The sequence below is a fragment of the Helianthus annuus genome, chromosome 8 (assembly GCF_002127325.2).
Source record: "Helianthus annuus cultivar XRQ/B chromosome 8, HanXRQr2.0-SUNRISE, whole genome shotgun sequence".
In the NCBI taxonomy this organism is placed as follows: Eukaryota; Viridiplantae; Streptophyta; class Magnoliopsida; order Asterales; family Asteraceae; genus Helianthus; species Helianthus annuus.
The window spans coordinates 90,119,331-90,142,071 of NC_035440.2; the positions used below are offsets into that span (position 1 = coordinate 90,119,331).

General features: G+C 38.4%; 1 non-coding gene across 1 annotated transcript; it reads right to left on the reverse strand.

Annotated features, from left to right (window-relative positions):
• Window positions 1-7,112: 7,112 nt before the first annotated feature.
• LOC118481581 lies at window positions 7,113-7,219 on the reverse strand. Its single transcript, XR_004865792.1, has one exon. It is a non-coding gene; the product is annotated as a small nucleolar RNA R71 (small nucleolar RNA).
• Between the last annotated feature and the right edge of the window lie 15,522 nt (window positions 7,220-22,741).

Consider the following 22,741-nt stretch of genomic DNA (forward strand, 5'->3'; position numbering starts at 1 on the left):
TCAGACATGTTCAGTATCCAAATGAGCGAAAGGTTGAATTCGCATCTAGTGTTTTTGAGAAACGAGCTTTAACATGGTGGAATGGTGTGATGAGAGATAGGGGTGCCGATGTGGCACTGGCTCAAACTTGGGAAGAGCTTCGAGCTCTAATGATGAAGGAATTCTGTCCTCATCATGAAATCAGGGCACTGGAAAGGGAATTTGATGATCTTAAACAAGATAGTGGTGAGCACCGAGCCTACACGGACCAATATGAGGAGCTAAGTCTGTTATGCCCAACCATGGTTACGCCTTTGGATAAGGCAATTGAAAAGTATATTGATGGCCTCCCTGACTCCGTACAAGACATTGTTACTGGTAGCAACCCTACTACAGTTAGACAGGCCATTAGCTATCTGCTACCTTGACTGAATCTCAGATCAGGAAAGGTAAACTTTTCTGAAAAGGCGACCAGAAACCAACCGATGAAACGAAACCAAAGGATAAGCATATTGAATCCTCCAAAAAGTCAAAGAAGCGAAATGTTTCTCAGAACTTTGCCGTGGTTGCTCAAAACGATCAGACTGTCCCTAACTAACAAGCTCAACCCCCTGCTAAGAAGCCATACAACGGGACTGCACCCTTGTGCAACCAATGTAACCTTCATCATCATGCTAGTGTGAAATGTTGCAAATGCCTAAATTGTGGACTTGCTGGTCATACAGCTAGGGTTTGCCGAGCTGCAGCTGCACCAAATCAAGCTGACAACAATCCTGCTCAAGCTCGTTTTCCACCAGGTTCTTGCTACAACTGCAGCACAAGGATAAGCATTTGACTGACTGGAAGACAATGATGTTTAGAAGCAATCGAACTTTATGTATTATTTCTTTTGTTATCAAAGTATATGAAACAGTTAATTTGGTTTGGAAATAAATCTTTTATTTACATTACGATGTACAAATGTGGTTACATGTATGAACTACATATCCCCTACGATACTGACAATCAAGGAACTGTCTTCCTTGTAAAACAAACTACTCTCGAAATTCTTCCATTTTGTGATCGCTTGCGATATCCACTAAAATCCTAAGTACCCGTTTCTTCTAAGGAAATGAAGTACAAGGCGCAAGTTACAACTCTGGACGAATACCCAAAGTACCACTTTAAATCCTTAAAAAAGATACCCAAGGGTACTTCCGTAAGCCCTTGATTGGTCTTACATATCATATCTTCCCGACTTCACGATATTTTACACAGCATATGATTCCAAAAGATTATGCATGATTTCAAAAACCTCATACATGTTTTCAAAATCATCTCATATGGTTTTAAAATATTTTATAAAAATGTTTATCTAATATATTTAGTACATGATTTCAAAAGCATTACAAAAAGGTTTTCAAAATCATATTTTTAACGATTCCAAGCATAGCTTTCAAAAAAAAAAAAATCCGCCCGTATGTTGTCCTAGCATACGTGGTATGCGATTCCCATAAACACTATACTTCGTCTGTGGTCTTAGCATACTTAGTGCAAGGTTCCTAAAATTCTCTTGCTACGAATTCCAAATCCTTAGAGGATCTTCTTCATAATTAGATCCTCGTGGATGTTCCAAGCGCAAATCAAAGTCCTTAATTGGATCCTCGTGTGCTCTAATACGAATGTTACGATTCCTTGTAAACGAAATCGAATTCATATAAGATCATCCTATCTTTACAGATAAGATTCTTGAGGATGTTGAAGTCCATTGACTAGATTCCTGGTGTACTTTGAATACCCATGTACAAATCGACAAACAAGTTAATAACCATTAATAACAAACTGATAACGAATTAATAACCAAGTGAACAATTATGTGCTTGTGTGTGGTTGACCTAATCAAAGTCATTTCAAGAATTATTCTATCCCATACACATTATAAAACAAATTGTGCGGACTGTGCAAGGAATTACGTAATTATGGATGCATACATAATTATGGAATTTAGTGCACAGAAACCACGACAAGTTTTATCATGTATCAACATAAACAAGAAACTAAAGTTAACTCTATTCATTTCCATCTCTGATTAAATACCCGCTGAGGAAAAATAAACTGGCTATTCATTTTTCACTTCTGAAAGAAATACCCGCTAAGGGAAATGAATAATCTATTCATGAATCGTGTTCATTTTCATTTCTCATGAAGTACCCCCTTGAGGAAAATGAATTATCCATTCATTTTCCCTTATGAGAAATACCCACTGAGGAAAATGAACAGATTCATTTTCATTTCTGATAAAGTACCCACTGAGGAAGATAAACTATCCGTTCATTTTCACTTTTGAATAAATACCCACTGAGGAAAATGAATAAATTCATTCCATTTCCGACGAAATACCCATTGAGGAAAATGAATTGATCATTCATTTTCATTTCCAAAGAAATACCCGCTGAGGGAATGAATAATCCTGCGTTAATTTTTCCGTTTTCATTTCTAATGAAGTACCCACTGAGGAAAATGAACCACCTGTTCATTTTCACTTCTGAAGAAATATCCACTGAGGAAAATAAATAAATCCATTCCACTTCTGATGAAGTATCCATTAGAGAAAATGAATTATCCATTCATTTTCACTTCTGAAGAAAAATCCATTGGGGAATGAATAATTCTGTATCAATTCCTTCATTTCCACTTCTGACGAAGTACCCACTGAGGAAATGAATCATCCATTCATTTTCACTTCTGAAGAAATATCCATCGAAGGAAATGAATATCTTTTTCTATAATCCTTCATTTCTACTTATGACGAAGTACCCACTGAGGAAAATGAATCATCCATTCATTTTCACTTCTGAAGAAATATCCATCGGAGGAAATGAATATTCCTTGCGATAATCATTCTTTTCTATTTCTGACGAAGTATCCACTGCGGGAAAATAAATCATCCATTCATTTTCGCTTCTGTAGAAAAATCCATTGAGAAATAAACAGCTTATCCATTCCTTCTTTTCCATTTCTGATAAAAGTATCCATTGGAGAAAATGAATTATCCATTCATTTCCGCTTTTGAACAAATACCCATTGGAAATGAATAACCTATTCATCTTTCATCTCCACATCTGGCGAAGAATCCATTAGAGAAAATGAATCATCCATTCATTTTCGCTTCAAAGTATAACCATTGGGGAATGACAAGGTTATGCCTTGCATGGAAATCTTTGATGGGTTACTCTCAGTGGCGGACCCAGGATTTTTTTCCTGGGGGTGCGGAATTTTTTTAAAGATTTTAAACCCCTAGCTATATAAAAAAAATCGGTTCATAGTGGGTCGGATGGGGTCGGGTCATGTAAAACAAGTAAACACAAACAAACAAAGTTTCATAGCGGGTCGAATCAGATCGGGTCAGGTCCATTTCAATTTTCAAACAATCAAACCCTAGTTCCTAACTTCCTATCACATTAACAAACAAAAAAGCATCAACATTCAAATCATCCCTACTTATATTTCTCTTAATCATTAAATAAAAGAACAAAAAAAAAAACTTATCTAAAACATACATTGGTCTTTAATTAGAAGAATCAAACGAAAAAAAGTGGCTCAACCCCTTTCCTCTTGAGAAATCGCGACATAACTTCCCTACTCATTGATCTTTCCTAATCCTATCACATACAAAATAAACAAGGATCTTCAAGTGTTCAACCATAACACATATTCCTTAATTTTCAGTTTAAAATTTTGAATTTCAAGTCCTAGTATAATTCCCTGAAATACATGTTAAGTTGAAAACATCAACAAAAGTTGGCGAGTTCATGCAGTTTAGTTGTATAAGATGTATCTTGTAAAATGTGAGTTGTATAAAATGTATCTGTAAAATGTGAGTTGTATAAGCTGAAAACCAGTATGTAAAGATGTAGTATGTAAAGCGTCAATGAAATCGTTGATCATTAATGTTTCGCGAGGACATTAATATGTGTGACGAAATAGGAAGCAATCCAAACCTAGACGATTTTGTGTCGACTACTATCGACTGGGACACAAACGCACTCTTTTGTATGGGTCCACGACCAAGAGTGAGGCTCGCCAAAACCCATTAGATCTAACCCTCTGTACCTAAGTCCAAACTGGATTAATGGTGCTTAGATGTACGACCCTAATCGCACATGATCTAAGGTGTTTCATTCCATGACTTAACATACAATTGAACATGTATTTTCCCCGATAGTTGTAAAGTTGTAAAGCATTTAAAATGAATAAGGGACATGAACTCACAGAATTGTGTCCCGTAAATTGTATATAATTGTAACCTCACTGGCTGTTGTCTTGAATTGTATGGCGACCTACAAAGGTCCTAGATTTGTTAGACACTTCGGTCTTGAAATGACTTAAGTACAAGTCTTTTATCTTGAATATGTGTTAAGACTTGTATGTCTTTGTTATTCGCTGAGCTGTGTTTTAGATGTATTAACTGATAACTGTTTAGTGTATATGTATATATTCGCCAAATATATATATTCTTGTATCTCGTGAGTTGTATCGTAGTCGTATAAATGTGGGTTCACCAAGTATTAGGTGATGTGAATGTGTGATGTGTGTAAAATGCAACATATAGATCACATCAATTAAGGCATAAAACTAACCCTTTTTAAGTACTAATGTTGGAAAAAGAGTGTTTTTGTCTTCCTTTTGTATTTTCAGGATGAAATGAGCTCAAAATCACAAAAGAAGCAAAAAGACAACTAATTCTAGCATAAATACAAGAAAATGAATAAAAGTAGACTGCCCGGATCCTCAACGGCACCTCCCAAGGCAAAGAAGAGAAAATAGAAGACTGAACACGCCCCGTGTCCAGCGAACACGGGGCCGTGCCCAAGAAGCAGCAGAAAAGACAAACCAGTAGAAGCTTCCATTGCCCACCACGGGGCCGTGTCCAGCGGGCACGGGGGCGTGGTGAAAGTACAGCAGGCGCATTAATTGTAATTGCGAATTACAATTAATGAAGAGAGAGAATGTCAGACGGGCACGGGGGCGTGTCCAGCGGACACGGGGCCGTGCCCAGCCTTCTGTTCAGCCTATAAATAGGGGTGTTTGGTTTCATTCCATACCACCTCTCTCACACTTCATCCACCACCCACCACCACCATAACACCATCATCCACCACCATCATCCATTGTCCATCATAGAATGTGTGAGTCGTCTCGGGATCCAAGATTGATCGTAAGAGTTCTTGACAATCAAGGCCATGTTTGCCTAAGTCTCTTACATCACTTGGTGAAGACAAGTGTTTAGTATAATACTTTTTATTTTTAATCTTTTGCACTTTTTATTTGGTTTTGTATTAATGACTTTAATAACTAGTTACTTATGTTGAAGGTGCTTTCCTTATCGTTTGTCCGTGGTGTCTTGGCGTTATTTTACTGTCTATATAAAATAAAAGATTTTCACCATTCATATCTCCACGGTCTATATGGAGGTATGTTGGCTACCTGGTCGGGGGTTAAGGGAACGGTTTGGTAAGGGTCTTGCCCTTGTTCAGCGTTTAGAGGTCCTGCTTGGGACCTGGGTCAAATTTAGTAGGATCTCCTTCAATGCCCATAGGTATTGGATGGCGGGGATCCAAACTCTTTGACCCCCTCATAAGTTAACTACTATTAATACTATAACCCGGCTATTAAGGACCGTATCCCTGCTGACTCAGACTACTTAGCCGAGGGTAACGTCACCGCCGAAAGCGGGGCCTACCACAATTTGCATTAATAACTTAATTCATTATCTTTCAATAATCCGACCCTTTAGGATTGTATCCTTGCTGACTCAAACTACTGGGTTGAGGGTAACGTCGCCTTCAAAAGAGGGGCCTACTACAATAACTAAGATAATCTCTTAAACAAGTGCAAAAGTGCGAAAATAATCAAAGGTTATACTAACACACGTGTCGGATCCAAGTGATTCATCTTGTCTATCTGTTTTTATTTTATTTTATTTTTCAGCATTTAGTTAGTTTTTATTTTTCTTAGTTTAAAACATTTTTCTCACTTTTTGATTTAATTAGACGTTGAGGATAAACCGGTATTAAAAGCTCTTGTGTCCTTGGACGACCTCGGTATCTTACCAACACTATACTACGTCCACGATGGGTGCACTTGCCCATATGTGTGTTTAGTGTTAGTAAATATCGTGTTTTATAAATTTAAAACTTGGCTAAAAGTGTAAAAAGGGGCTTAAATATACATCTAAAATATATTACACTACACACGCATCAAGTTTTTGGCGCCGCTGCCGGGGACACAAGGATTTTAAGGAAGTTAGGAATCAACGGCCTAATCATATTTTTATTTTTTCTTTAATTTTTAGGATTTTTCGTAGATTTTCAGCTTCTGCAGAGCTCAGCACGGGGCCGTGCCTGGTCGGACACGGGCCGTGCTCAGCATCGTCACTGGCAGTTTTTGTTTTCCAAGTTACAGAAGGCTGACCACGGGGCCGTGCCGGTGCAACACGGGGCCGTGTCCAACTTCCAGTAACTGGGATCTGGAAAACAATCACTGAAATTCCGACCACGGGCCGTGTTCGCTCAACACGGGGCCGTGGTGAACCTTCTGACCAACATTCCTTTCTGTTTTTGTTGCAAGACTTGGAACCCGACACCAACCTCACGTAGTGTATGAGCTCCAGTTCCAATAAAGACATAAAAGAACCACTAGAAGAGCCCGAACGCTTTCTCAGAAAAAGGTTAAAAGCCAAAAACCAAGAGAAGGTTTCGGGTGATCCACCTCCAATGGCGGACCAACGTACCCTTATGGATTATCTACGACCCACCATGGGTAATCTAGGCGCCGCTATCAATGCTCCGAATGTCGAAGCCAATAACTTCGAACTTCGGCCGCATTTGATACAAATGCTCCAAAACTTCGCAACCTTCCACGGGCTTGCGGACGAGGATCCCCATCTACATATAACTAATTTCTTGGAAATATGTGATACCTTTCGGATCAATGGAGCATCAAACGACGCCATCCGCCTCCGTATGTTTCCATTCTCACTGAAAGACCGAGCAAAAGCTTGGCTCAACGCCCTCCCAGCTGGATCGGTAAACACCTGGGATGAACTAGCCCAAAAATTTCTATATAAGTATTTCCCTCCTGCTAAAACTGCTAAATTAATGACTGAAATTAATACATACTCACAAGAGGACGGGGAATCCTTATATGAGACTTGGGAAAGGTTCAAGGAGCTATTACGCAAGTGTCCCCATCACGGCCTCGCAATATGGCAACAAGTATCCACTTTCTATAATGGATTGTTGCCACACACTAGGCAGACACTTGATTCTAGCTCCGGGGGACTTTTAGGTAACCGACGCCCACACGAAATATATAATCAGATTGAAGAAATTGCTCAAACCAATTTTCAATGGCACACCCCTCGGGGAAATAAGTCTATCGCCCCGGGCGCCCATAAGGTCGACGAAAGCACTTCTTTACAAGCCCAAATCGAGGCCCTTTCCTCAAAAATAAAAAAATTAGAAATGACAAAAACAGTCTCGGTTATGGCTTGTGAAGGATGTGGTGGGTTACATGAAAATTAGAGTTGCATGAAAGAAACGGACGATCAACAAGAAATGGTAAACTACATTGATAATAGACCTAGGCCGTCGGGTCCCCCAACGGGAACTTACAACCAAGGATGGCGAAACCACCCAAACCTCGGTTGGAGGGAACCCGGCAATAGTAGTAACCAACAAACCCAACGAACAAACTTTCAGCAACCAAGAAATGAGTCACAAAATTTCACTCAACAACAAGGTGGACGAGAAAGGCTCGAAGATACTATATCTCGCCTCGTCTCAGACACTGATAAGAAAAACTCGGAAAGATTTCTACATTTAGAATCTAATTTTAGGAATCAACAAGCTAGCATTCAAAACATAGAAAAACAATTAAATCAAATAGCTCAAAATTTTCCCGAGAGACCGCAAGGCGCGTTACCTAGCAATACCGAAACAAACCCAAAGGCGCAAGTTCACCTCATCACACTACGAAACCGCACCGTAGGGCCTGCAGAAGTGCCACCACCTACGGAAGAAACAGTACCAACACCTCTGCAGGAGAAGAACTCTCCTCCATCACCAGAGCCTACCAAGGCTCCTCGAGTTTCGTACCCCGGTAGGTTAATTCGTCAAAAGACAAATGAGCAATTCGCAAAATTCGAAAGTCTGTTAAAACAATTGCATGTCAATATTCCTTTTATCGAAGTCCTAACCCAAATGCCCAAATACTCTAAATTCATGAGGGACTTCCTTACGCATAAGAAGAAAATTGAAAATTTGCAATTAGTCAATTTAGGCGAAGAATGCTCTGCCCTCGTACTCAATAAACTTCCCCAAAAGAAAATCGATCCCGGAAGCTTCACGATTCCGTGCTCAATAGGGGAATCGCCCGTTCGCAATGCCTTAGCCGACCTAGGGGCTAGCATTAACCTCATGCCCTCATCAATGTTCAAAAGACTCGGCTTGGGAACCACGAGCCCTACAAAAATGAGCATACAACTCGCTGATCGATCCGTCAAATTCCCACAAGGTGTCATCGAGAATGTCTTGGTAAAGGTAAGCAGATTCGTTTATCCAGCTGACTTTGTCATACTCGATATGGAGGAAGACACCGAGGTCCCCCTTATACTAGGGAGACCCTTCCTTGCCACAGCCAAAGCAGTGGTAGATATGAATGACGGGACACTCACTTTGAGGTATGGGGATGATGAAGTGAAGTTCGGAGTTGGGAAGAGAATAGAGGACGACGACCCGGTCAATTACATGAAGGTTATTGATTCAAGCTTGGATGCTGCTCTCCGACGGTGTAACATGGGAAGCCAGGCATCCCACTCAGAAAATATATAACCTCGAATCGGGTCTAGCCAAGGACCCTTATAAACGTGGCGCACCACGGAGGCATTCCGCGGAACTATCCTTAGTTTAGTTTAATCTTTTAGTTTTATTTTGCAGAATAAAACACACTCATGGTGGTAATGGATGAAAAAGGGAACAAGAAAAATGGACCCATGCACGAAGAACAGAGCAACCCGACACAAATCAACATCACAGAAGGCTCAACACGGGCCGTGCCCAACCAACACGGCCCCGTGCTGAGCCACCTGCAGAAAAATACCCAGTTCAGGTAACTGGACACGGGCCGTGTTCAGCGGACACGCCCCCGTGTCCAGGCTTCTGTTTCAATTCTTTAATTTTTGTTACTGGCACCTGACCACGGGGCCGTGCCCGGTCACCACGGGGCCGTGTCCAGGATGCCAGTAACATAAATCTTTGCTTTTTAACCTACTTTTACACATTCTAATCAACCAAAAACCTTATTTTTGGACACATTGAGGACAATGTGTAATTTAAGTGTGGGGGGGATGCTAAAACCTTGAATTTTGCAAATCCTAAATACAAGCCTTACACAAAACTCTATTGGAACCGCTAAACACCCCAATTTTTTTTCAAAAACTTTTTCATTTTTTTATCATTTACTTATCTTAGTTTAATTTGGGAATAACAAGTTCTAAAAAGGTTATATTTTTACAAATTTACAACCGATAGCGTCGTGATAACAAAGAACCAACATAAGAAAATTACGAAAAGGCATAACAAGTCTAGTTAAAAATTCGATTATATATACTTGATCACATTAAAAACCCATTCCCACAAAAGTGAGTTTTGAGCCTTTATTGAGCATAAAGATATACATATTTAGACTAAATGCTCATTTTTCGTTTCTTGTGTGAATAGCCGCTTGGTTCTTACAACTCTAGAACTTGCCACGACGATACATTCCCGGTCCTTACCAACTTAAACCCAAGTAAGTAAGTGATGGAGGCATTAGGACTAACCATATTTTTCTTTCTAAACCATTATTTTTCATTTTTTTTACCACCTACCCAAAATCCCCCTAGATAGCCCCTTTGAGCCTAAACCTTTCATTTCATTACCCCAAAACTCTTTTTACCCACCAAAAACCCTTTGTATTTTTCACCCTTTATTTTAGTAACAAGCTCGGTTTTTCGTAAACTCGCCTTTTTATGTGATGAAAAAAAAAAACAATGATGAAGTCAAAAACAAACAAAAGCTATATAAAAGCTTGTTTGGAGAAATACTTCAAAATAAAAAGTCACTAAAAACAAGGTATGTCACGAAAACCGACGCTTTTTACGATTTTCGCCCTTTTTTCTAACTAACCCAACCAACCACCTTTAACCCAAGCCTAACCCTTCACCCCAAAAGTCCTCTTGATATTTACAAAGGTAAAAAGTTAAAAAGGAGGAGGATTGATTGCTTGGCAAGCCTATGGAAGGCGTAAGTTCCATGCCGCTCTCGAGTGATTCACTAAAAATTACACCTTCGGCCGAGTGTTGAGTGATCCCCCGCGAGGTATGTGAACTTGTATATAAATGGAATTTTAATAAGGCATGCTATGCCAGAATAAGTAAATTATCTTATGAAACATTCAAAATAAATCATAACGAATAGGATTGTAAATAAATAAAAATAAAACTTACAAAGACCTTGGATTCCCGACACTCTAGGACAAGCTAAAAACTTTCTCTTCTACCTATTCCATTTGGGAGTGTAAGCCACATTTAAAAGAGTTTTGCTTGAGGACAAGCAAAAGTTCAAGTGTGGGGGTATTTAATGTGTGTAAAATGCAACATATAAATCACATCAATTAAGGCATAAAACTAACCCTTTTTAAGTACTAACGTTGGAAAAAGAGTGTTTTTGTCTTCCTTTTGTATTTTCAGGATGAAATGAGCTCAAAATCACAAAAGAAGCAAAAAGACAACTAATTCTAGCATAAATACAAGAAAAGGAATAAAAGTAGACTGCCCGGATCCTCAACGGCACCTCCCAAGGCAAAGAAGAGAAAACAGAAGACTGAACACGCCCCGTGTCCAGCGAACACGGGGCCGTGCCCAAGAAGCAGCAGAAAAGACAAACCAGTAGAAGCTTCCATTGCCCACCACGGGGCCGTGTCCAACGGGCACGGGGGCGTGGTGAAAGTACAGCAGGCGCAATAATTGTAATTGCGAATTACAATTAATGAAGAGAGAGAATGTCAGACGGGCACGGGGGCGTGTCCAGCGGACACGGGGCCGTGCCCAGCCTTCTGTTCAGCCTATAAATAGGGGTGCTTGGTTTCATTCCATCTCATCCCTTGGCACACCACCCCTCTCACACTTCATCCACCACCCACCACCACCATAACACCATCATCCACCACCATCATCCATTGTCCATCATAGAGTGTGTGAGTCGTCTCGGGACCCAAGATTGATCGTAAGAGTTCTTGACAATCAAGGCCATGTTTGCCTAAGTCTCTTACATCACTTGGTGAAGACAAGTGTTTAGTATAATACTTTTTATTTTTAATCTTTTGCACTTTTTATTTGGTTTTGTATTAATGACTTTAATAACTAGTTATTTATGTTGAAGGTGATCTTTCCTTATCGTTTGTCCGTGGTGTCTTGGCGTTATTTTACTGTCTATATAAAATAAAAGATTTTCACCATTCATATCTCCACGGTCTATATGGAGGTATGTTGACTACCTGGTCGGGGGTTAAGGGAACGGTTTGGTAAGGGTCTTGCCCTTGTTCAGCGTTTAGAGGTCCTGCTTGGGACCTGGGTCAAATTTAGTAGGATCTCCTTCAATGCCCATAGGTATTGGATGGCGGGGATCCAAACTCTTTGACCCCCTCATAAGTTAACTACTATTAATACTATAACCCGGCTATTTAGGACTGTATCCCTGCTGACTCAGACTACTTAGCCGAGGGTAACGTCACCGCCGAAAGCGGGGCCTACCACAATTTGCATTAATAACTTAATTCATTATCTTTCAATAATCCGACCCTTTAGGATTGTATCCTTGCTGACTCAAACTACTGGGTTGAGGGTAACGTCGCCTTCAAAAGAGGGGCCTACTACAATAACTAAGATAATCTCTTAAACAAGTGCAAAAGTGCGAAAATAATCAAAGGTTATACTAACACACGTGTCGGATCCAAGTGATTCATCTTGTCTATCTGTTTTTATTTTATTTTATTTTTCAGCATTTAGTTAGTTTTTATTTTTCTTAGTTTAAAACATTTTTCTCACTTTTTGATTTGATTAGACGTTGAGGATAAACCGGTATTAAAAGCTCTTGTGTCCTTGGACGACCTCGGTATCTTACCAACACTATACTACGTCCACGATGGGTGCACTTGCCCATATGTGTGTTTAGTGTTAGTAAATATCGTGTTTTATAAATTTAAAACTTGGCTAAAAGTGTAAAAAGGGGCTTAAATATACATCTAAAATATATTACACTACACACGCATCAATGTGTATATCGTTGCACGTATAGGAAATACGTATGTCCACGTTGTTTTTTATATGTGATCTTGTATTCTTAAAATATATATACTTATATATATTCTAAGATATATTTCATAAAAATATTTAATCCTTTACTTGGTAAAAAGGTATAGAAATATATCTTAAAAATAATCTATTTTTAAGATTAGTTCTAAAAATATAATTTTAGTCTTTTACTAAAACCATATATTTTAGATGGTAAGAAATATATATGTATGTTTATATATTTCAAAAAACAATATCTTTTTAATATAAACCATAAGTAATATATTTTGTATATTGTAGAAAATATATAGTTACTTATTCGGTTTAGAAAACGTAGTTTTACCAAGTCTTTGATTTATGGTATATTACAGTCCGTAATACTTGTATAGTCCGTATATTTGTCCGTAAGTCTGATTTGTCCATAAGTTGTGTCCGAAGGCTCGGATCGTCCGTAACTTGTTTTTAAGGTGTATTTATGTGTAGTCTTGTAAGACTTTAGTTGTAATGTGTCTTGTGTTTATTTGTACCGCTGTATTCAAGTTTTTAGTTTTCAGACATATAACTAATACAACCAAATAACACATAGCACATAAGTTGTTAAGATAACTAAATATATATTTTCTCAAAAATATATATTTATATCTAGTTTTGCTTTTATAAAAACTATTCTTTAAAATCTTTTTATTCTAATAAAGATTTTCTCAAAAATAATAGTTTTTATAACACATGATTTTTAAGAAAAATGACCATATTTCCTTTGAAATATATACTTAGCCATGTTCAATAACACATATCTTTTTCTTATAAAAAATCACCAACAATCTTATAATATAATTCTTAATAAAAACCTATGAGATTTATATCAAAATCTTAACAAGATGAAATCATAAACATGTAGGGTTTTGGTATGATCATTACATATGTTTACTAGTTCAAAAACCATGCTTTACTTCTAGTTTTATCAAACTTTTTATAAAAACACATCTTGTATGTTTCTTTTTATAATCTTGTAAAAGTATTATTTTTGGTGAAAAACCTTATATACTTTAACAAAACCAAAGATTATGATCATCCATTTAAACATTCATGTTTAACAAAAGCCCTTTAACATTTTCATGTACACTTGTTAGATCATGTTTTTAAACATCATCTAACAAGTTATTCCTATGATATTCATCAATACTAGATCATATATGCAAGAAATAAGCTTCAAATCATAACATAAACAAACTTATACATCATGATTTTTATTTTGCTTCTTTGTATTTTCATATTATTTTGTATGATTGTTTAGTTATTACATGTTCTTTTATCAATCATAAGCATAAATAAGTATGAAAAAGGGATTTTTGGAAGGCTTACTTCTAGTACTTGTGGCTAGGGATGATCTAGATGATGATCAAAGAAAAGAAAAATGTTGATCTTGATGTTTGGAAGCTATGGAATGGAAGGAAAAGCTTGCTTCAACTTGTAGTGTCTTTAGATCCTCCTAAGTTCCTTCAAACTCCATCATGATCATCAAAGAAGGCTTGAAATGTGAAAGTTTTTGGTGAGTGTTCTTGGCTAAAAGATGATAGTTGAGAGAGTTTCTTATATGTGTGAAAAGAAAGGTGAAATGTTATGGCAATGAGCTTTAGTAACTAATGAATCAAAGTGTTATAATTCTTTCACCACATTCACCACTTGCACAAGTTGCAACCAAGAGGTAAAATATCTAGGATATTTTACCAAGTGGGCAAAGGAAGGGGGGGTCCCACATGGTTGAGCCGAGAATTGGGGGGGTGTCTCCATGTTGTGAACATGTTTCTTTGATTAAAGTGTTAGTTTTTATTAGAAAGTTGTTTAGGAAAGCTTAGATATTCAAGTGTTTAAGTGTTTAAAAGGTGTTAAGTGACCATTACTAGACCAACATGATCCAAATAACATTAGATGGTCACTAAAAAAAAGATCCGATATAGTTCGGATATTCGTTTGGCGTTGTTTCCGTTAGTCATTATTTGAACGCTAAGCTTGTGTAAGTTGTGTGAATTGATGTAGTTATTGGTTCGGATGAGACCCGAAGGTATCCTCATATGAATTCTATGTTAAACAACACTTTTATATGTTGCAAAAAGATTAAAATGCTGATTTCTGCAGAATTTCTGCGAAAAAGTGTTGAAATTGTCGCTTTTAGTGCTTTTCGGGCAGTTTTTAGTGTTATCGGACTTCGGGAAGGTATTAAACCAAACCCTTGCATTCCTAGTTAGGGTTTAATGTATATTAGATGTTGGACTTTCATCTGAGTCCTAAAGATGTCATTAAGATGGTTTATGCGGATCCTGGGTTTTTGTCAGCACACTAGTTCACTAAGTGCTATTCTAGTTGTTTCGATGCATTGTTTAAACTGTTTCAAATGTAATCAATAAAAATGAATCATGTGCATCATAAATAAGTATTCCATGAGTATTCTAAGTGTATGTTATGAAATATGCAGTTCGGATGTTTAAAACCCCTAACAGTATAACTAAAAATGAGTAATTTAAGTGTACGAAAGTCACCGGAAAGTGACAGTTGTCACCCCCCCCCAATTCTTCAATAACTATTCCGGGATTTTGATCAGAATGATGATACGAGTCCATTGATGTAAAAATTACTTCGAAATGGTGCTCCAAGTGACTTGATTTTGGTTAATTGGAAATTTAAACACCCGAATTGAAGCACCGTTTTCATCGTTTGGAGCACCGTTTCGAGGCAAGTTTTACATCAATGGACTCGTATCGTCATTCTAATCAAAAGCCCTAAAAAATCTGTTTGTAATTTGGAAAAAGCTTAACTCCGTTAAGTTTTTTTTAACGGGGGACCATTGTAGGAAAAATAGGTGAAAGGTGGGACTGGTGGGGGGAATATTCTAAGGTGGGATTATTAATGGCCAGTAAGGTCTAGGTGGGATTATCACAGGCCAATTTCCCAATTTTTGTCCACTACAGGTGGTCTAATAGGTGTCATTCTTATTGTATGAATAATAAATCATTAGTTAAACATGGTGGTAGACGATAGACAGCAAGCGTTGTCTTCACATGTCATTGATCATTCCAGTTTTACTTCCCATATGTTGTTTTCCCTTTTACCTAAATCTTTTAATTTGACTCCTTTGATATATGTAAGGGCTACATTGATTATGAATTTACAATTTTCAGGTATAAAATTCCAAATTCTGAAAAATTTACGTGATCTCTGGTGTGGGTGAATGTGATAATGACATGAGTGTTGTAAGTTGTGAAAACAATATGGTGTTACTACGGGTGACAAAACAGACGTACCCGTCGTAACACGCGGGCATTCCTACTAGTAATAATAACAAATAAAACACAACACATTTAAAGTCAAACTACTATTACAAACACTATTAAAAAAGATACAACGTCATTTTTCCCTAAATTACATGACTAAACCTAACGTGCCAAATTTTTGCTTGTATCTTCGTGATACAACTAGTTGAAGTAACAAATCAGGCGACCAACAGACCCATAGAAAACTCAAGAGGTCTCATCCAAACAACCCAAAACAACTATAAACAAAAATCAATGTCAAACAAAATTAGATGTTCGACAACGAAACCAAATGATAAGTAATAAGACCTTGATTTACATATTGTTAACATCGGCACAAAACCCAAAACATCGGCACAAAACCCAAAACAGAAAATTGAAAATCAGACGATGAATCGTAAGACCGTCGTCTTTAACGACGGTAACACACCCCAAAAAAAGGCATACAACAACAAATCGTTAAAAGAAACACAAAACCTCAATATTAAACTATAAATAGAACCTCCAAAGCGTAATACGTCATTTCGTACGACGGAAAAACACATCGATTTTTCAAACGTAGACAACAACACCAAGAATTTACATGTAAACATCAATAGAGGCCAACTATTGGAGTAAGTCCGGACATCACATGCGAGAAACATAAAATGTAACGCTTTGTATTTTTCAATTCTTTTTCATTTATTTATAATTTGTATTTCAATTTCATTCCTTATAATTTCGAGACTTGATCATAATGGAAATCATATTTTGTACTATTTTAATTTTATCAAATTTGCACAATATATAACCTTTCACGAATACACGTTCTATACTAAACCGAGCCATGCAACGAGATTATAAATTCTTTGAAATGTTATTCATACATATTATTATCATACACATACTTACATACACCTTAAAACATCCAAAACATGCTTATCTATGGGTTTATTGCATAAAATAACACACAAAACAACCCGTGGGACTAAAATGAAATTTTTGGAATTTCTGAAGGTCCATACGGTCCGCATGGGGGTCTGACGGGTAGGATGTTGCAACAACTCCGAATTTGACCTCAATTCCCTCCTTTCAACCCCTAACCACTTCATTTAAGACCCAAACCCTAATCCCAGCTATAAATACAACCCCTTACCACCTCCTAAACACTTTCCACACCCCAAACACTCTTTCTAACACACTCAAATAATAAAAATCTTCAAGTTTGGGCAGATTATCCTAAGTTCAAAATAGTGAGTTTTGAGCTTGTTCTTGCACTCTTTCTTCTTGTTTTCTTCTTTCTCCTTCCTTTGATAACCTCTAGGAGTATTACTACATGTTTACCAAGGTAAACAAAGATAGTATGCAACCACTTTGAGGTCCAAGTTAGTAATTTTTGTTTAACTTTATGAATTTATCTTGCTTTAGCTTTGTTCTTGTAATTTTTACAAACTAAACCAAGCCACCAACAAATTTCTATGTTGAGCGGGTTGTGTTAAAGTTTAGTTCTAGAAACTTTGAGGTTATATAGCTCCATCTATCTTATTTTTGTAATGCTCTATGTAACTTCCAAGCAATGAAGTGAACAAACTACACCAAATCTCCAACCATACAATGTGGAAGCACCCGTCTAGTTATCCACTTGGTTACTTAGTGAATTAGATAGTTTATTTATGTTCTTCATACTTGTATTCTTGACCATCCGAATTATCCATGTTGATGATTTGTTCGTTGGTGAATTCTTGAGGTTAATGGATTTATCATACCTCTAATACTAGACATACTTAACAATATATCTAATAATACATACACACACGCAGGCAGGCACCTATCAACCCGATATGATTCACAACACTATGCTTATAAAGTATGTAAAACAACTCAAGTTTTAAGCTATAAAGATCAGTTTGGGGGTGGGGGGTAAAACCCACCAACACTTATAAGATGGAGTGGGATATCTTAGTGTGCAAGCTTTAAAACTACTTTTAAAAGCTTCTAAGAGTTATCCAAAATCAATCCTTAGCGTTTGATTACTTGATAGGAATAATTTTCTCATGATTTTCTTTTGATGTTGCTTAAAATTCACTAAACCCTTAATCACTCTCTCAAAATTAAAAAGAGGGGTTCCCATTTTGTTTTCATTCAAGATATCTGATGTGCGTGAAGTGTGTTATATTTTTAGATATATATTTAAGCCCCTTTTTACACTTTTAGCGAAGTTTTAAATTTATTAAACACGATATTCACTAACACTAAACACACATATGGGCAAGTGCACCCATCGTGGACGTAGTATAGTGTTGGTAAGATACCGAGGTCGTCCAAGGACACAAGAGCTTTTAATACCGGTTTATCCTCAACGTCTAATCAAATCAAAAGGTGAGAAAAATGTTTTAAACTAAGAAAAATAAAAACTAACTAAATGCTGAAAATAAAAATAAAATAAAAACAGATAGACAAGATGAATCACTTGGATCCGACACGTGTATTAGTATAACCTTTGATTATTTTCGCACTTTTGCACTTGTTTAAGAGATTATCTTAGTTATTGTAGTAGGCCCCTCTTTTGAAGGCGACGTTACCCTCAACCCAGTAGTTTGAGTCAGCAAGGATACAATCCTAAAGGGTCGGATTATTGAAAGATAATGAATTAAGTTATTAATGCAAATTGTGGTAGGCCCCGCTTTTGGCGGTGACGTTACCCTCGGCTAAGTAGTCTGAGTCAGCAGGGATACAGTCCTAAATAGCCGGGTTATAGTATTAATAGTAGTTAACTTATGAGGGGATCAAAGAGTTTGGATCCCCGCCATCCAATACCTATGGGCATTGAAGGAGATCCTACTAAATTTGACCCAGGTCCCAAGCAGGACCTCTAAACGCTGAACAAGGGCAAGACCCTTACCAAACCGTTCCCTTAACCCCCGACCAGGTAGCCAACATACCTCCATATAGACCGTGGAGATATGAATGGTGAAAATCTTTTATTTTATATAGACAGTAAAATAATGCCAAGACACCACGGACAAACGATAAGGAAAGATCACCTTCAACATAAGTAACTAGTTATTAAAGTCATTAATACAAAACCAAATAAAAAGTGCAAAAGATTAAAAATAAAAAGTATTATACTAAACACTTGTCTTCACCAAGTGATGTAAGAGACTTAGGCAAACATGGCCTTGATTGTCAAGAACTCTTACGATCAATCTTGGATCCCGAGACGACTCACACACTCTACGATGGACAATGGATGATGGTGGTGGATGATGGTGTTATGGTGGTGGATGAAGTGTGAGAGAGGTGGTGTGCCAAGGGATGAGAGAGAATGAAGCCAAGCTCCTCTATTTATAGGCTGAACAGAAGGCTGGACACGGCCCCGTGTCCGTTAGACACGGCCCCGTGCCCGTCTGACATTCTCTCACTTCATTAATTGTAATTGCGAATTACAATTAATGCGTTTGCTGTACTTTCACCACGCCCCCGTGCCCGCTGAACACGGCCCCGTGGTGGGCAATGGAAGCTTCTACTGGTTTGTCTTTTCTGCTGCTCCCTGGGCACGCCCCCGTGTTCGCTGGACACGGGGCGTGTTCAAACTCTGTTTCTTCTCCTTTGCCTTGGGAGGTGCCGTTGAGGGTCCGGGCAGTCCACTTTTGTTCCTTTTCTTGTATTTATGGTAGAATTAGTTGTCTTTTTGCTTCTTTTGTGATTTTGAGCTCATTTCATCCTGAAAATACAAAAGGAAGACAAAAACACTCTTTTTCCAACATTAGTACTTAAAAAGGGTTAGTTTTATGCCTTAATTGATGTGATTTATATGTTGTATTTTACACACATCAAATACCCCCACACTTGAACTTTTGGTTGTCCTCAAGCAAAACTCTTTAAATGTGGCTTACACTCCCAAATGGAATAGGTAGAAGAGAAGTTTTTTAGCTTGTCCTAGAGTGTCGGGAATCCAAGGTTTTTATAGGTTTTATTTTTATTTATTTACAATCCTATTCGTTATGATTTATTTTGAACGTTTCATAAGATGAATTACTTATTTGGGCATAGCATGCCTTATTAAAGTTCCATTTATATACAAGTTCACATACCTCACGGGAGATCACTCAACACTCGGCCGAAGGTGTATATTTTTAGTGAATCACTCGAGAGCGGCACGGAACTTACGCCTTCCATAGGCTTGCCAAGCAATCAATCCTCCTCCTTTTTAACTTTTTACCTTTGTAAATATTAAGAGGACTTTTGGGGTGAAGGGTTAGGCTTGGGTTAAAGGTGGGTGGTTGGTTAGTGGTTAGTAAAAAGGGCGAAAATTGTAACAAGCGTTGGTTTTCGTGAAATACCTTGTTTTTAGTGACTTTTTATTTTGAAGTATTTCTCCAAACAAGCTCTTTTTTTATAGCTTTTGTTTGTTTTTGACTTCATCATCATTTTTTTTTTGATCGTCACTTAAAAAGGTGAGTTTACGAAAAAGCGAGCTTGTTACTAAAATAAAGGATGAAAAAAAAATAAAAAAATAAATAAAAAGGTTTTTGGTGGGTAAAAAGGGTTTTGGGGTAATGAAATGAAAGGTTTAGGCTCAAAGGGGCTAACTAGGGGGATTTTGGGTAGGTAAAAAAATGAAAAATAATGGTTTTGAAAGAAAAATGGTTAGTCCTAATGCCTCCATCATTTACTTACTTGGGTTTAAGTTGGTAAGGACTGGGAATGTATCGTCGTGGCAAGTTCTAGATTTGTAAGAACCAAGCGGCTATTCACACAAGAAACGAAGAATGAGCATTTAGTCTAAATATGTATATTTTTATGCTCAATAAAGGCTCAAAACTCACTTTTGTGGGAATGGGTTTTTATGTGATCAAGTATATATAATCGAATTTTTAACTAGACTTGTCATGCCGTTTCATAATTTTCTTATGTTGGTTCTTTTTTATCATGACGCTATCGGTTGTAAACTTGTAAAAATATAACCTTTTTAGAACTTGTTATTCCCAACTTAAACTAAGACAAGTAAATAAAAAAAAATGAAAAAGTTTTTGAAAAAATTTGGGGTGTTTAGCGGTTCCAATAGAGTTTTGTGTAAGGCTTGTGTTTAGGATTTTGCAAAATTTCAAGGTGTTAGCATCCCCCCCACACTTAAATTACACATTGTCCTCAATGTGTCCAAAAATAAAGTTTTTGGTTGATTAGAATGTGTAGAAGTGGGTTAAAAAGCAAAGATTTATGTTACTGGCAGTCTGGACACGGCCCCGTGCCCATTGGACACGACCCCGTGCCCATTGGACACGACCCCGTGGTGAACTGCCAGTAACGATAACTTACAGAAGGTGAACACGGGGGCGTGTCGGCTGGACACGGCCTCGTGTCTGGCAAAAAATTGCAGGTCAGTAGCCAAACAGCAGATCTGGGAGATGAACACGGGGGCGTGTCGGCTGGACACGTCCCCGTGTGGACAGTCTGTTAGCCTGAAAAATAGGTTTTGTCTCTCGGTTTCTCCATCATGGGGCTGCAAGTGCTAATGTTTAGCACTCTAACCCTTGCATTGCACCTGTTTAAACACTAAATACCAACCAAACAAGCACAAACCATCCTAAATTACCATCGTCAAGCATCATCCAAACACAAAGTAAAAATAAAACAAAGATAAAAAGTAGTTAGAGAAAGTAAATTGTTCGACAAATGGCACGCAGGCCATGAATTGTTTGATAGATAGAAGGGCACTTAAACCTGTGGGCTCATCACCAACCAGCCCCTTGTTCCTCCAAGCCTCCTACTCCATGTCTTCATCACTACCATCACCTCCACCCCCTTGCCTCGCCATGTACTCCCGGATGCTACCGATATCATCTTGTATATCGTTAATGTTGCGTTCGATAGCTCCAACCCGGTGGTGTGTGTTGTTGGCGAGATTGTAGGTGTTCCTTGTGCACATGAGGTTTTCCTGCAAAAGATCATGTAAACTTTGAAAGTTAGGAAAACCACCTCCTTGAGAGGAGGATTGGCCCGCATCGCCTTGGGGTGGGTACTGAAAATGGGGATGTGGTGCATGAAGAACTAGAGCCTCTTGCGGGTTCCATGCATAGCCTTGCGTCCTCTGAAAGCTCACCGTCCCGTCCTCCGCTTCATAAAGCAAGTTCATGGATCGGCAAATGTGATAATCGACCCGTCCCGACCATGGACTCCTTTCGAAGGACCTTGGGATATTCGTGAAGTGCTTGAAAAGACGGTACACCCATCCTCCGAAGAAGATCGGTGTAGGAGCATGAGCAAGGCTTAGGTGCATGTTTCGCAGTAGGAGGTACGGAACATCGAGAGGCTTCTGGTTGTGGATGCAGTGAAGGACAACCAAATCTTTCAACCCAACAACGTCACTACTGTTGTGGCATTGGTTCAGCGAGTACGATAGGAGCCTGTGGATGTATCGGTATAGCGGGTCCCTCAGTTTGGTACTTTTGGTGCTGCTCGGGTTGTAGATTCCTTCACCTATTTGAGCCCACGCGGCTTGGCGTTCAGTTGCATCCAAGTCTCGTAATCCCCCAGTATTCTCTTCATTCCCCGCTTCCTCTTCACTATATAGCCCAATGATGGCTCCAAACTGTGCCATGGAGGTTCTAAACGTGGTCCCTCCACATCGAAATTCGACCGCCTCATGGTCAAACGGTTCGCGCCTCGAGTTGAAAATGAAGGTGCTGTAGAACTCCATCGTGCATTGATGTACCGACCGTAGTCGGGTGGTCAATGCGACATGCAGTGGACCCCTCACAATGTTATTGAAGCGGTCAAGTTGATTCACCATAGTTAGCAAATCAGTACACGCCCGCCTTGGGTACCCTTCCGGTCTTGTTTGTAGAACCTCGTACCGTGCCCTAGCGTCCAGTTCATTTGCGTTAAACCTTGTGAATTTCGACATCTGAAAAGAATACATAAAAAGTTAGTACAAAACAAGGAAAATCAGAGTGAAACTGCAAACAGTGGGCTGGGCACGGCCCCGTGTTCAGCGGACACGGCCCCGTGTCCAGGCGTCTGTAACCCAAAAATTCCATTTTTCGTCCCGGTTTCGAAAACCTGAAAATTTTTAGCCCAATAGTAGCGGTTTCCCCCGAAA